Source organism: Thalia democratica, unplaced genomic scaffold, assembly GCF_965202585.1.
Source record: "Thalia democratica unplaced genomic scaffold, ktThaDemo2.hap1.1 HAP1_SCAFFOLD_1178, whole genome shotgun sequence".
NCBI lineage: Eukaryota > Metazoa > Chordata > Thaliacea > Salpida > Salpidae > Thalia > Thalia democratica.
In genome coordinates, this window is record NW_028140080.1 from 1 (window position 1) to 15,710 (window position 15,710).

A 15,710-nucleotide genomic window follows, 5' to 3' on the forward strand; every position below is an offset into this window, starting at 1 on the left:
GTTCATTGAATTTTTTAAACACTAAAGTTGCTAGATAATATTTCGTATGTCAAAATTGTCTATGGGGAGAGCAAAATTAGGTATTAATAAGTACAAAAAATCGAGAATTTTAATGCTAATTGAAACAAAAGCGCGACTTTTTTTGATAAAAAACATACGTTTCTGCAGATTTTCAAAAAAATTCAAAACTATCAAAACTTAATTATTAAAAAAAAAATTGAAAAAAAATTATTATGTTCCTTGGTTTGCCTTATTTTGATAATACAATGAGCTAAATTATCCATATTAATTTTATTATAGTGCAGCTATAATTAAGTTTGTTAGATTTTTTTCTAATTTTTTAGCGGTTTTTGTTTTCCAAACAAAACTAAAAACTTAAATACAAAAAATAATGTTCTGACACTATGAAGTTTTTACATAGTTTATAGCAAACTTTTGTTTTATTCAATTAGTTAATAGCTACTCGGTCTATTATTATGTACAACTTACTTTTTTGAAATAATTAAGGATGTAAAAATATATACAAAAAGCTTAAAACTTTAATTATTTTAAATTTTAATTTGAAGAAACATTATTAAAACTATCTTTATTATAGAGAAATGTTTAAAAATAAATTAAGTCTCAACTTAACTGCTGTAGTTTTTATTTCATAATAGCATTAATAAACTTACTTTTTTAATTTTTTGTTAATTACTTAAGCTAAAAAACTGTTTGTTTGATGATGTATATATCTGTTTAACTAATTATACAAACTAATATAAATTTTTAGATAAGTAATTGGTTATAGAAAAATGTTTAAATAAAACAAAATATACAAAATAGTTATGTATTGTGTTTGAAAAACTATTTAAATAACAAAAAAATATATAGCAATAAATAAAATAAATAAGAACATTAACTTTTTTAGTCTTAAAATTTAAAGAAGTTTAAAGTATTGTGAATATTTTTTGTAATAAAAGAAGAGTTAAGTTTTAAGTAAGTTTTAGAGTTTTTAAATATGTTTTCTTCTTTTTGTTCATTAGTGCTAGTGGTTTCGCTATTTATAAAGAACACTTTCCACCTCAGTCTGTTTATAAATTTTGATGCGGCTTAGTGCTAGTGGTTTCGCTATTTATAAAGAACACTTTCCACCTCAGTCTGGACGCATCAGTCTGGTCGCATCAAAATTTATAAACAGACTGAGGTGGAAAGTGTAATTTTTAGAGTTTTAAAAATAATCTTTAACAGACTTAAACAATTTAAAAGTTATTATTAAACTGTTATCTTTTTTTCTTATGTTTAAGGTAAAAGTTGCAAGTCAGGATTGATGACTAAAGAAAAAAAAGACTTAGTTTGGAAAAAAAACGGTTGCGAAGAATGCTCATGCTTAAAAAATAATCAAGTGTTTTGTAGAAAACCAAGTTGTCCAGAAAATGATTGTGAAAAAACCGTACAAGTAGAAGGAGAATGTTGTCCGATGTGCCCAGGCATGTTTTAAAACATAAAGTTTAAATTTAGTAAAATAAGCTTATAAGGTATTTTAAATAAACTAAAAATAATCAGTAGTTTCAGTTTTATGTTTTTAGAAAGGCTGTGCAAGGCTTCAGATGGAAGATATTTTAAAAACGGAGCAGAATGGAACTTAAACGATTGTACAACTTGCGAGTGCAGAAAAGGCGTTATTTTATGTTCTGTTGAAGATTGCAAGTACAAGGGACCAAACGCTATTAAGGGTTTTTATAACTTATTAAGAGTTAAAAAAATAACCATAATACCAGTATGTATATGTATATATATATATATATATAAAATAAGGTTAATGTTCAAACTTAAACACCTTCTACTGAGCCCACTTGAAGGGCTTTTAAATAATTTATTGAAATGGCGATTTTAAAAATTCTGGAACATATGTTTCATAAAGACAAAGAAGATTGTCTCTAATCTTCAGCCAGTTCAAATTTTAAATAACATATATATATAGAACTAAAATACACAAAATAAACTTTTGCTTGGGACAGCTGTTTCTGCGTTTAATACGCGTTATATATAATATATATATTGATCTAATCAAAAACTTAGTTTTATAGCTTTTTCTTATAAAAGTTAGAAGTTGTTTATTTAGTCATAAAATAAAATTAATGTTATAAGCATAAAGTCTTTTTACAGTTCCTGGATTTTGTTGCCCCAGTTACTCCAGATATCTCATGTCTTGACGTTAGAGGAGATGATATTACAGTTTGGAATGAAGGTTTGGTATAACTTTTGGATTTAAATTTTTATTCTTTACGATAAGCTTTTTTTTAATGTTCAAAGTTTTTCTAAAGAATACAGTTGAATGCTATTTTAAAATGAAAATTATTTTGACTTTTTTTAAATTTTAATATAAAGCTTATATGACTTCGATAGTGTTTTAAAATTTGTTATCAGTTTAAGAAGATTACTTTTAAAATATAAATGATTTTTTAAATGCTAAACTGAAAAACTATTCAAAGGACCTTGTAGACATTGCTACTGCTTGGATGGCGAAAACTTTTGTGCAGATGTCAAGTGTCCTCATGTCACGTGTACTAATCCTTACAAAGAACAAGGAAGCTGCTGTTACAAATGTAAAGGTGCTGAAAAAATTTAAAAAAATTTATTTACGTTTTTTTAAGAGTATGACAAAACCATTTAACTCGAAAGTTTGGCTTAAGAAAGCTTTAATATTCTTGCAAATTCTAAATTTAACAAAAATCAAATTTTTAGTTGTAAAATTTGGTTTTTAAAGCAATTACATAAACTGATATTTTAAAAATAGTTATATAAATGTGCAAAAATGTTCATGCTGATTTGCTAAGGACTTTTTTTTCTGTACACAATATCAAATAAAAATATCAAACTTTAAAAAAACTGTTGCACAGTTATTGCTTTTTCATTTAGAAGTAAAATATAGAAAGTATTTGTATATGAAATATAATACTCAAATCTGTCCGGACACAGTCAACGTTCGTTTGTGAGTTTTTCACGGCACCAAACAGATAAAATAATCTAATGATTCCTTAAAAACCTACAAAATTTTATTGCACATTCAATTTCAAAACATTTTCATAAGTTTTAGTCTCTTTTTCAACTAATCAAACTAGTTTAAAAAAAACTTTTAAAACTAAGACACACTTTTGCAAGTAAGATAAAAAAAAATCTTATGACGTAGTAATTCAAAACTGTCTTTAACTAGTTTGTAAACGTAGTATGAATGGTTTGAAGGTAGTCAATGAAAGTTACAAATAATGTAATAAGTCAAATGAAATTTGCGTTTGAAGAACACAATCTAAAAATTCTTTAGAGAAATTTCGAAACAAAAAGAAAGTGATCAACTGGAGTTTTTGAGTAACCCTTATAGCCTGCGTTAAGGGATTACTTTTTTATATACAGCTACAGCTCCTTTTAGTTCTATTATAATTTTTTTAACAGCCAAACGCTTAGGGTGTTTGAAGCTAGGGGCACGACCTACTTTTTCCTGCTCCATGTTCAAGAAATTATGTATTAAATAAAAGGAAATATAAAATAGCTAATTAGTTTTTAAATACTTTATTTTAAAACTTTAATTTAAATCTAAGTTTAAAAACTATATAAATTAAAAACAACTTATTTTAAATTTGCAAATAGTTCAACTCTTTGTAATAAATTAACAACAGCAATAAAGAAATTTTCAGATACAGGTTGGCACTACCAAAATTAGTGTAAAAAAACAGCTTACATCAATAACAACTTAATAAAAACATTAACCGCTAACACTTAAAAATAGCCGAAAACTAAACAATTTAATAACAAAGGGCGAATTTGTTATATTTAGATGTCAACCACGTCATTGACAAAACAGAAAAAGCCGGCTTTTATACAAAAAATCGCATAAAACAAACGGCAAAAAACCGTGTAGTTGTAAATGAAAAGTCACATCATCCACTCTCTAATTACAAATAAGTTGTATTCGGAGAGTCAATTAGACTAAGGAGATTATGTGAACGTGACTGTGATTATCTAGAAGCACTTAAGACTTTAAATAAAAAGTGAAGTATTTTCTGCAAAGTTTAGTTGAACATATTGTTAAAAATACTGCAGAATTGAAAGACCAGTTTGGACTAACAATGAAGAAGGCAAGAAAGGTTAACGAGAATGTAGGTGTTTTAAGGACTAATTTTTCCAAGTTTTTAAACTAACAAAGAAAGACAATTAAACAAAAATGTTTAGTAGCATATAAACGTTCACAAACAAGTGCAAAAGTATCACCCAACTATAACATCAAAGACCATGAAGGTAGTATTCAGGCACGTAGCTTGGTACGTTTCTGCAAATATGCAGAAACGTATGTTTTTTACTAAAGCATAAAAATTCCCTGATTTCTTGTACTTATTAATACCTAGTTTTGCTCTCCTCATAGGCAGTTTTGACATACGAAATATTATCTAGCAACTTTAGTGTTTAAAAAATTCAACGAATTAAACGCGTCTATATTATAAACATTTAGCTCATACGCAGATTTTTTAATTCAAAGAGGAATGCAGTGAAAAGAAATATGTTTTAAAACTGTAGATTTTTTTGATGTGAATGAAAAAAAACTACAAAATAAGAGAGGTTGTTTGTTCTATTATAGCAGTACGACTCAGAAATAGATGTTATAATATTGAAAAATTTTAATCATGTTTTGTGTCACATAAAAATAAACAAAGAAAAAGGTAGTATAAACTTTATAAAATTATAAACTCAAAGAAATGATGAGTTAACAGAAATAGGTTCACAATAATTTGCCTTTAAAATAAGATGAATTAAATTAAAATTAAACAAAAATATAAATTTTTGATCATTGTCAAAAAACTCTCTATGTTGAATGTTGCATAATCAAAACTCAGTGGTTGACACATATACAAAAAAAAAGAAAAACACTCTAAATAGTGAGGATTTTATTATTTAAGTCTTATCAGGAAAAAATAAATGTATTTAACAAAAAAAAAATAAACAACAAGACAAAAAGCTTGCAACATAAAAGACATTATGTAAAACTCAATAATTTGAAATTTGTTCTTGAAATTTGTTTTTAAAGATTTTATACTCGTTTAAATCAGGGCTTACCATACCAAAAAGTTGGCCATATGGCTCTATTGGGTACTATTTCAAAAATTTAGGAAGCCATAAGCTGCAAAGTGGCCAAAAGGGACTGTGACTAGTAAAGGGGCTATAGGTTACCAAAATAACTATTTTTTTTTTATTAAATGATAATAAGTTTTTCAAAATATGTTTTTAAACAACTTTGTCTTAATATTTTATAATTTTCACAACATTTCTTATGAAAATATTTCCCTTTATTTGTAAATATACATTTTACTTTATATTAAAGAAATTTAAATAAAGGTTTTTTTTTTGAAAATATTGACAACATATTTTTGTATTTATGGTTTTCTGATGCTTTTTTTTAATCGTTAAAGAACTTGTAATAAATTAGTTTTTGTAAAAAATGATTGTTTGTTTTTACAGCTAGAAACAACATTTAATACTTTTTAATTATATTGTATATTATTTTTGATAAAAGTAAAATAATTGCATATCTAAGAAAACAAGGTTTTGATAAAAGTTTCAAATTTTTTTAATGTTGGAAACTAAACAAAATTATTGAATGTGTAAAAATATATTTATGTGTAACTTTTATCATTTTCTCAGTTACTTTTCATACATAGAAATTTGTTAACTTTTTAAGTTTTTACCAAAACTGCATACTTTAATATAAAGTTCAAACGATTAAAGGTAGTTTAAATTGCTCTCTATATTCGGTATGACGTCATCACGCATCATTTCAGATGTTATATTTTTTTGCAGATTCGTAACTTTTTCAGGCTAGCTACGTCCCTGTAGTGTTGTAGTTGGTGGGTCACATTCTTGTGGAAAATGTTTACTATACAATCGAGGGGAGTAGGCAAAACTATTAAACAGAAAAAAAAAGCAAATTTGTTAGAGTTTATGCGGTAAAGTGTAATAAATGTGATGAGCACAAAGTGGGACAGACAACTACGTCTTTTTCTCAAAGATGGTGCTCTCACAAACATAACTGGAAGAATATGACCACCAACAAGATAAACAATCGAGCTGCATGCACTTAAACTACAATCTAACCTCGAGCAAAAACTTTGAAGAAGCATTATTAATCATTTTTACTAATTCAACAAAAAACTAAGAAAAGCTTAGAAAGCAAATGGTTAATTTGTTACAAGCAAGTTTAAACATAAATGAAACGTTACTGCCAACGGCCCTGGGAAAATAGTTAAATTTTTTTTTAATATGATTTTAATAGATTTATCTAAATTTCATTTATATATTTCAATTTTATTTTTATATGATAACCTAATTAGCAATTATATAAAATTCAAACTTATACAATTTTTTTTTATTTATTTCAACTACACTTATGCCAATAACAAAATAAAAAACTTGTATAGTTTGTCATTTTAATAAATATTTATTACAGAATCACAGTTTGAAAATATGTTTTACGGTGAAACTGAGTAACTGTAAACTTTGAAAAGATCATTTTTTTAAAGGTTTTTATGCTTATTCCAAATTTTGATTTGGAAAGGCTTTTTATCTTTATTTCACCGATAATAATATTCATTTAAAAACAATAAATTACATCAAATAGTTATTTACTGAGATATTTCTTATTTTAAGGTTTGTATCGAAAACGTTTTTGTTTTTATTTCATCTAAAATTACATTAAAAGTAAAAAATTATCATATACTTAAAACCTTACACCCGTTTACAAACTAGTTATAGACAGTTTAGAATTACTACGTCGTAATATATATTTTTTTATATTTTTAACTTGCTTGCAAAAATGCGTTTTATATTTAAAAGTTCTATTTTTTAATCAGTTCATTGAAAAAGATAGTGAAGTCTTAAAAACGTTTTTAACTTGAATGTGCAAAATGATTTTGTAGATTTTTTGAAAGAATCATTCGACTATTTTATATTAGTAAAATATAATAATTTAGTTAAAGTATTTCTATTAGCATTGGACAGTTAAGTTGCATTGTTAAACAAGTTAATAACTTTATTTTTTGTTTTCAAAAGCACACAAATCTTTCGAAATTTAATAAACACTGCTCTGAACTACACATAAACTTTAGTAGTTATATTAAGAACTAAATTTTATAATTTTTAGATGCACTTGACTGTAAAGTAACTCCATGGGGAACTTGGAGTGAATGTCCAGTACAAGAATGTGGAGGAGGAATGCGAAGGAGAAAAAGACATGTTCTATACAAAAACAAAAATGGAGGAGCTTTTTGCCCTCACTTAAGTGAAGCACATGAGTGTCCAAAAATTTCCTGTGATTGTAAGTTGTTTGAAAAATAACTCTAATAGTTTTGTTCGAACAGTTTAAGAAACTAAGTTTCAAATATTGGAATTTGCTTTGAAATAAATAAAATAAGCCACTTGATAATAATTAAAAGTATTTATAAACTGTTATTTGAAAACTATTTTTATAAAAGCTTTTAATTTTAGTGTAAGTTCAAATTTGGTACGGTACGGCTTGCGTGTCGGAGAATTACTTTTGGCGAGCGTTTTAATTTGAATTTTAAAATTTGAAAACATTGGACTTTAGAAAAAAGTTTAAAATTTCATTCTTAATTTTTTTTTTGATAAGGGTTGATCATACCAATTCGATCATCAGACCACAAGCTTTTGGAAGGCTGAGACCGGTTTTGTCCTGATTAACATTCTCAGTCTACCAAAAGCTTGTGGTCTGATGATCAAACTGGTATGATCAATCCTTATGTTAAACTTGAGCTTGTCTCACGGCATACGAAAGTCCAGGCCTCTGCTCTGCTGTCTTTCGCTGATGTTTTTATTAATTTATTTTTAGTACTAAGTAGTGTTTTTTTTATATTGAATTAATTTTTAATACAGAACCATTTTTTTATCAAAAAATTGTTTTTGAAGTTTTAGCAGCCAACGACAATTTTTTTTACAAAGTTACTCGAGTAACCTTTTTTAGTAAATCTAGCACGCCAATTAAAACCTTAACCCAACCTTATTTTAAATCATTTTCATAATTTTTTTTTAATTTTAACTTTTATATGCAAACAGAGCTATCTCTTAGTTTTTAGTAAACAGGTAACTCTTTATGTATAGAAATTAGTTTGTGAAGTTATATTTAAATGTAAATTTATAAAAGAGATTATAGAAGTTTAATTTTGTTGGTCTTTGATACATTTTTTAAAACAAAAGAAAAACACTATTGTTTAATTGAAAGCCATGAGTCAGCCTGTTTTAATATCTAGTATTTTAATAACAAATAAAAACAGCAAACAAATTAATAAAATTAAATAAATTTAGGGACTTACAGAAAAATTCAATTTTTTCGTTTTTGTCATGTACTATTTCTTAAAATATTTTAATTTAGGTAGTCTAGTAAATTTATTAGAGTATGTTTGTCAAGTTAGAACAGAGGCGTGTTGAAGCCTTTGAACACCCTGAAAAAAAAAGAAATAAAAGGAAAAAAAAAAGATTAATTACTAATAACGTTGTTTAATCAGAAACTATAAATATATTTACAGTTTATATTGTGCATTTTTGCTAAATTTTTGAATAATGAAATTTGAATTTAAAGATGAAAAGATTGAGAAAATTTCGCTATTTGTTTATGCACTACTAGCTGTTAGCTGAAAGAGATTCAGGATTTAATTTTAATGTAATAATAAGTTTTTATTATTAAGCTAGAGAACTCATACTTTAACCAATACAATATTGTTGTTTTTGAAATGACAAAAAAAGAACTCTCAAAAAAATTTGTCCGAGGACCTGGTGTACTAAAAACCCTTTCAGTTATTGAGTTGTAAACCTCTTGCATACAATTTAAAGTCTTTTTCAGCACATATATGTTTCGTTTTCAATTAATTCGAGAATATCAAAGCTGTAATAAAAAATTTAGTGACAATATCTTAAAGAATAACTTGAAATCTTAAAAAAAGTACCAGAAAGTAAAATCTATAAGACTAATGTGGTTAAAAAAAAGAAAAACTATTTATTACATATTAAACTTCAAATTTCATTAAAAATTTGCCAATTTTTAGTAAGCTTTAAAAATATTTTACCCATTTCTCAAAAATAAGCTGAATTTTTAAAGATTTAAAAATCTGCCAGAAGTTTTAATTTGCAATAATTCATAATTATCAGATTTTAAAATGTCAGATTTTAAGTTGTAAGAATCTGAGTCATCGTGCAAACATTAAAAGTATACGATTACACTTTAGTTACAAAACTTAGCTTGTATTAGTTTAAATACATATTTATTAAGTGTTTGTAAATTAAAATTGAAAAAATATTGAAGATTATTATATTAAAAAATAATTATGATAAAAAAACTGAAGTTCAATGTATTCAATTTTTTTAAATGAACTCATATAGTCTATGTTCTGAAACTAAAAAATTGCTATATTGTTTAAAAAAATATTCTTTAAAACATATTTGCCAGTGATACCAGAATGTGAAACAACAGAATGGAGTGCATGGACGCACTGCACTTCAACTTGTGGTACAGGTAGAAGACGAAGGGTGCGTCATCGGGTGCAAGGTGACCCAAGAATACAATACAGTTATATTAGCAGTTGTAATACAACTCATTTTGAAGAGTTTTCACGTTGCATTGAACGGCCTTGTCTAAAATACGATCCAATCAGTAAACTAGGTAAGTACAAAGTATTTAAAGCTGTTTAAGAATTTAAAAACATGACATGGTGTCCTAAATTTATAACTTTTATTTGTTTTATTGTTTTCATGGACTTTATATAAAATTTAAAAGTAATGTTTACTTTAATAATTTAAAGCATCAAATATAAAACTAGAAAATTTCTTTGAACTTATACTTAAATAAACTTTTATAAGCAGTAAAGAGAGATTAATTTTAGTGACGTGTTTAATCTTATTAGTAAAAACTAAAAGTTCATGCTGTGTGGCAAGATAGTATAAGGATCAAAATACGCAGCCGACACAATAATAAAAACATTGCAATATTTAAAAACTTTCAGTAGATTTTAACAACAACCGAAAACATTGTCCCGAAACAACATGGAGTGAATGGGGTCCTTGTTCTAAAACTTGTGGGTCAGGTGTAAAAATTAGAGAACAAATAGTAGTAAACAATACAACAACAAACAATACATGTCATTTGCTCACTGAAACAGAAAAGTGCCATGTTAAGTGCAAAAATGCAGGTTAATTAAGTAAAAAAAATTAAACATTAATAGCTTGTCTTTTAATAGTAACGTAATAGGTTACAATCACTCCTTTATTTTAAGCTTTTTATTGTAAAACAAACTTTGTTGTTGATGTTTAATGAAACTTTTTTAAATATAAAACTTTAAAATAACTTCATCTTATATTCATCTCATAGTACCTGAAATTTAGTTTATTTCATCAAAGTTTTACCTTAGTAGAGAGACGTTAATTATTAAACTAATAGTCAAGCTTTAATTTCATTACAATTATTATAAATTGTTTTAATAAGATTTTTCTGTTCATAACAAATGTCAACGCTCGTTATCTAAAAAATGTAATAGAATATTAACGTTTTATAGTTTCTTAAAATACAGTGATTTAATTTAATTACTTTTAGTTGAAAACTGCAAACTTTTTCATTGGGGGTCATGGAGTCCTTGTAGTAAATCGTGCGGTAAAAATGGTGAAAAAAGCCGTACTAGAGGTATAAAAAGACATCCTAAAAATGGGGGAGCTCCTTGTGGCGAATTGTATTCAACTAAAGCATGTAAAATTCCAGCTTGTACCAATGAAAACACATTGCAACCTAATACAAGTATTATAGATTTTACTTATGATTATAGTTTTTATTTTAACTTTTATAATGCTTGAAAATAAAAAAAAGTTTGAAATAAAAATGTTTAAGTTATCTAGCTCGTTTAAATACCTGCTTCTAAGATTACCTAAAATGTTTTTTTTGTGTTTTAAAGAAATATAAACTTAAGAAAATTTTCTTCACAATTTTTTAAGCTCTATGAGCTAAATTTTCTAAAAAACAAAAAAAAAGTAGAAAACAAAAATTAAAGCTATTAAATTCAAATTTAAGTTTAACAATTTGTTATGGGTTAATTTTTTCCTGTTAAGTCGATGAAAAAAATAAAATACAAAAAGTTGAAAACGCAAATGTACTTTGCTAACTTTATAAAACTAACAACTCTCTACGATCAATAACATTGCATTTTTACAAAGCCTCCTATTGTTAAACTAATAGTTTTAGCACGTAAATTTTTCTATAATTGAAAGTTTAAAATTTTACAACACGTCTATTCATCAAAACTTTTTTTTAAACTAAATTGTTGAAGTTTATTTAAAACTAAACTTGGAAGAATCTAATACAATCTAATGAAGTTTTGGTTTTAGCCAGTTACTTTTAGTTTCAATTTTACATTTTAAGATTTATTCCTTTTAGTTCAAATTGGTTAACCATGAACTAGTTACAAAAGTATATCAAATTTATTACATTCATTAAATATATTACTATATAAAACTGTAAACAAACTAAATGTAATTATAAGCACCTATGTAATTTAAGTATTAAATGTTTTGTTTTATCATGGAACTAGATTATTGTTAGTATAATTAATTAAAATTTACTAAAAAAGTTACACTAATTAGTATCAATACTTAGCTACCTTAAGTATATTCGCTAGGGTGCTAATCAAAATGTGACTCTTGAACTGTCAATTCTACAATATTTTACATTTTTGAAACATCGAAAAAAATTTTTGCAATTCAAATTCTTTTTTAATTCAAAATTAAAAAAAGAAATAGAAAAGAATTTGAATTGCAAAAATTTTGGGATTTATGCGGCAAAGTGCAATGTCTGTGGTGAGCACTATGTGGGACAGACAATTACGGATCAACTACGTCATAATATATTTTTTAACTTTTATTTATTTTTTTGTTGCATGAATGTGTTTAGTTCTACTAGTTTTAAAGTTCACTGATGAAGGACGGTTGTCCGAAATTAATTTGAACAAAATTTTGCAATAAACTGGTAGATTTTAAACCATCGTTAATTTCTTTTTTTGTATCTTTGTAAGTTATAAAGGAATTAGTGCATTTTATTATAATATTTTCATTTTAAATGATTAGATTATAAAAAAAAAGACAGCAATCCTCATATTGAGTACGCACATTTAAACTATAAACTATGAGTTCAAAATGCAACTTTAGTCTTTTTGTTACTTACTATTTATGTACTTACTATTTAAAGTACTTTTTTAACTTTCTCTTTTCTTAAATCAAAATGAACATTTTGAAGCTTTTAATTTTTAAATAGTTTCTATTCTGAAAACTTTGTTTTTATATTTCTTAGCAGTGATTAACAATAGTTATAAATACATATTAGAATAAACATAACAATAATAATTTGAATACTTATTTTTGAATAAGGTATAAGTTTTCAACTTAAGTTTATAAGATATAAAGTTTAGTACTAACGTAAAATATTTCATAAAGATATTCTATTAAAATTAAAAGCAATTTTGCTTATTTATTCTTTTTTTAGTTTAGTATCATTTGTTGTTTTAATAGAGTGTATTTCTACAATAACTACATAAAGCATGTGAAGAAGTTTACATTTAAGTTAAGTTTTTTGAAACAGTTTAAGAAAAAAACTATTACACACTGACGACTAAAACATTTATATTAGTTATTTAAAGCAGTAACTATATTTGAATTATTTGTTTTTTACACTAAAATCCAAATAATCTAAAAACTTGAATTAAGGTGAAGAAAACTCATGCAAAGGTTTTGATGGAGAGTTAAAAAGTGAAAACGAAGACTGGTATCCTGAACCATGTATATTCTGCACTTGTAAAAACCAAAGAAAAGTTTGCAAACCTATTTATTGCCCACCAACAAAATGTGAAAATCCTGTTTTTTTACCAGGAAACTGTTGCAGCTTTTGCGAAAGCATTTGGAATAATTGAAAGAATTATAAACGAGTTTAAGCTAGTGTTATTTACTAAAGACAAAATCTATAGGATTGAAGTAAATATTAAGATACTAAAGTTTTCATCGATCTTTATAAACTAAATGCTAAATGTTTTATTTTTTCAAATTATAATTAAAGAATAAAGTTTTACAAAAACTTCGTATCTTGAAAAAAAAATTTGTTAAAAAGAATTGAAATCTGTAAAACTTAAATCAATAAATAAACTCATAAAAGTATACAAACAACATTGTTTATATATTAATTAGAATAACAATTTTGTACAACATAAAGTAAAATACTCTTTATATCGTTTTTTTTCTTGTTACTTAAATATCATTCTCTAAAAATTTTAACTATCAATTTTATAGCTAAAATTTTAAAGTCTTGATATGTATTGTGTAAGTAAATTATAAGGAATTTAATCTAAAAACGCATCATGATAGCACAACTGACATTTTATCACGTTACATTAATTTGCATTTAGAATTGTTTAGTTGAATTTAAAGTTCAAGTTGTTTTACTGAACTTAAATTTTAAAAGGTAAAATAATAAGTTTAATCTTATGTGGCTAGAATAAAGAGTACAAGTTAAGTTTTAAAAGATTATACTAGTAAATTTTATATAAAAAACTGTTCGGTAAAGACAGCTTTTGCAAGTTGATATTCCGTGCCAATCAGAGCTAACTAATATAATCAAAATATTTTTGATTTTGTTAAAATAGAGTTATTTTTTATTGATAATGTACTATAAGTTATATCGAATATTATCAGCAAGACTGAGACTCTTTTTCCGCCATCATTGTCAGTATATAGTGCTTATTGATAGTGAAAAATAAAATTTATTTTACCTAAAACCAGACACAGTATACTTAGTTAGTTAATGTAAAAAAAAAACAAAAAAAAATAAACTACTTCTAAAATACTTCCTTGTACAAAAAGTTAAAACTCTAAACTATTTTATTTAAAGAAAACTTTAGTTATAACTACTTGTAGCCACAATAAATACTTTAGTTTTTTTTGTAAACTTAAAAGTTTTCAAAAGACCTATTTTTATTTTTTGGTGAGACTTTTACATAGCATAATTATTGTTTCAGACATTTATAAATTTGATTAAAGGTTTTGTATTACTGCAATCGATCTTATATTTACTTAAATTAATTCAGTTAAAATAGATTTGTTTTTCGTTCGTTTTGTTTTAAAATTCTTAACAAAAAACTAAAGGTTTAACTGTTATAGGCTGTCTGTTTTTCTTTAGTTGATAACAATATATAGTATTTTATAGATTTAAGGTTAAGTATGCAGAAATTAATAGCAGAAATCTTTTTTATAATCAATAAAAAAAATTATTATTGAAATTTTAATTAGACTACTGTTTGTTTTTCAGTACTAAACATTTTAGCTGTTGTAGTGTATCCTTTTTAAGTACTTTAATTACTATTTATTTAAACCAAATCAACTATTTAATTCGAACAAATTCATGTTAATTTATTTAATTTACCAGCACTCTGACAGGTCGTTTTTTTTCGAAAATTTGTAACCAGAAAGTCATAATTCTAGCGCATTTAGAGCTTCAAATAAATTCAAAAAATGCTGTTTAGAACAACAGTTATGTCAGTTGGCGAAAGGCCATTTGAAAGGATTTTTCATAGATCAATTTCTTTTCAATTGAAAAAAAAAGAGTTAAATAAAAAACCTTAAAAGTGTAATTTTTCTTTAAAGTGTTTTTTTTATCGTTTAAAAAACGTATTTTAAAATTTTGTGTTTTTAGTTTAATTTGTAGTTTTATCAAACTTGCAGAGTATAGTTTTTTTTTTCTTTTTTTTTGTCGTATATCTACTAACCTTTAAAGGTTAACAAACTTTGCGGACAATTTTAGGATATATATGTATACACTAAAAAATGTATTAAATGAAATAAGCTAGATCCGCTGTTTTTAAAATTGTATTAGATGTGCGAATTTTACCAATAATTATAATTCTGATCAAAAAAAATTAGCATTGTTGTTTTTTTTTTTTAAACTTTGTACCTAATGTATTAAAAATGAAATTCTTTACATTTATCGCTTACAACACACTATTGTTGAGACTGTGAAAAGGTTTTTAGTTAAAGTCGCAGAAGAAGTCGTTTGCAGAAGTTAAGATTACGAATTGAGCGAGTAATTGCTGCTGAAAGAGGGTTCATTAAAAAATAGATTGTGTTATTGTTTTGTACGGCTTTTAAATAAAATAAAAAAATTAACTTTACTTTGTTCATTAGTTCAAAAAAATTTAGCTTTTTATATTTTCTGGGAACATTTTCACACCCTGTAAGACCTATGAAACATATTTTATGAGATAAAAAAATCCTTACATATGCTAGTTATTTAGAGAATAAGTAATTTAATTTCTAACAATTATCAAGGTTGCCACTCTTTCAGTCAAAAAAAAACTACCCTGAGTGATTTTAAATTACCCCGAGTCAGCCTGAGTTTTATTTTTCAAATCCTTAAAAAAAAAAACATTTTTGCCTCTGTTGCAAACTACTTATACCTCATGTTCATTATTATTTATAGTTAAAGGGAAGGTTGTATGTGTATGCTTCAGCATAAGATATTTACTAAACTTATGAGAAATATTGTTTTTAAATATGAAACAACGTTATTCTATACTCATTTGATAGCATTATTAGTTTTGTACAAGTAAATATCAGTTATAACAAACAAGATTATATAGTATAGTTTATTGAACGAC

The 15,710-nt window shown here is 25.2% G+C and overlaps 1 pseudogene across 1 annotated transcript; it reads left to right on the forward strand.

Moving 5' to 3' along the window:
* Positions 1 to 1,280: 1,280 nt before the first annotated feature.
* Positions 1,281 to 13,345, forward strand: LOC145847981 (kielin/chordin-like protein; annotated as a pseudogene). Its single transcript, XR_014371645.1, has 9 exons — positions 1,281 to 1,466; positions 1,566 to 1,712; positions 2,146 to 2,227; positions 2,472 to 2,591; positions 7,166 to 7,339; positions 9,482 to 9,694; positions 10,035 to 10,220; positions 10,622 to 10,819; positions 12,775 to 13,345. The product of XR_014371645.1 is annotated as a kielin/chordin-like protein (transcript).
* The last annotated feature ends 2,365 nt before the right edge of the window (positions 13,346 to 15,710 follow it).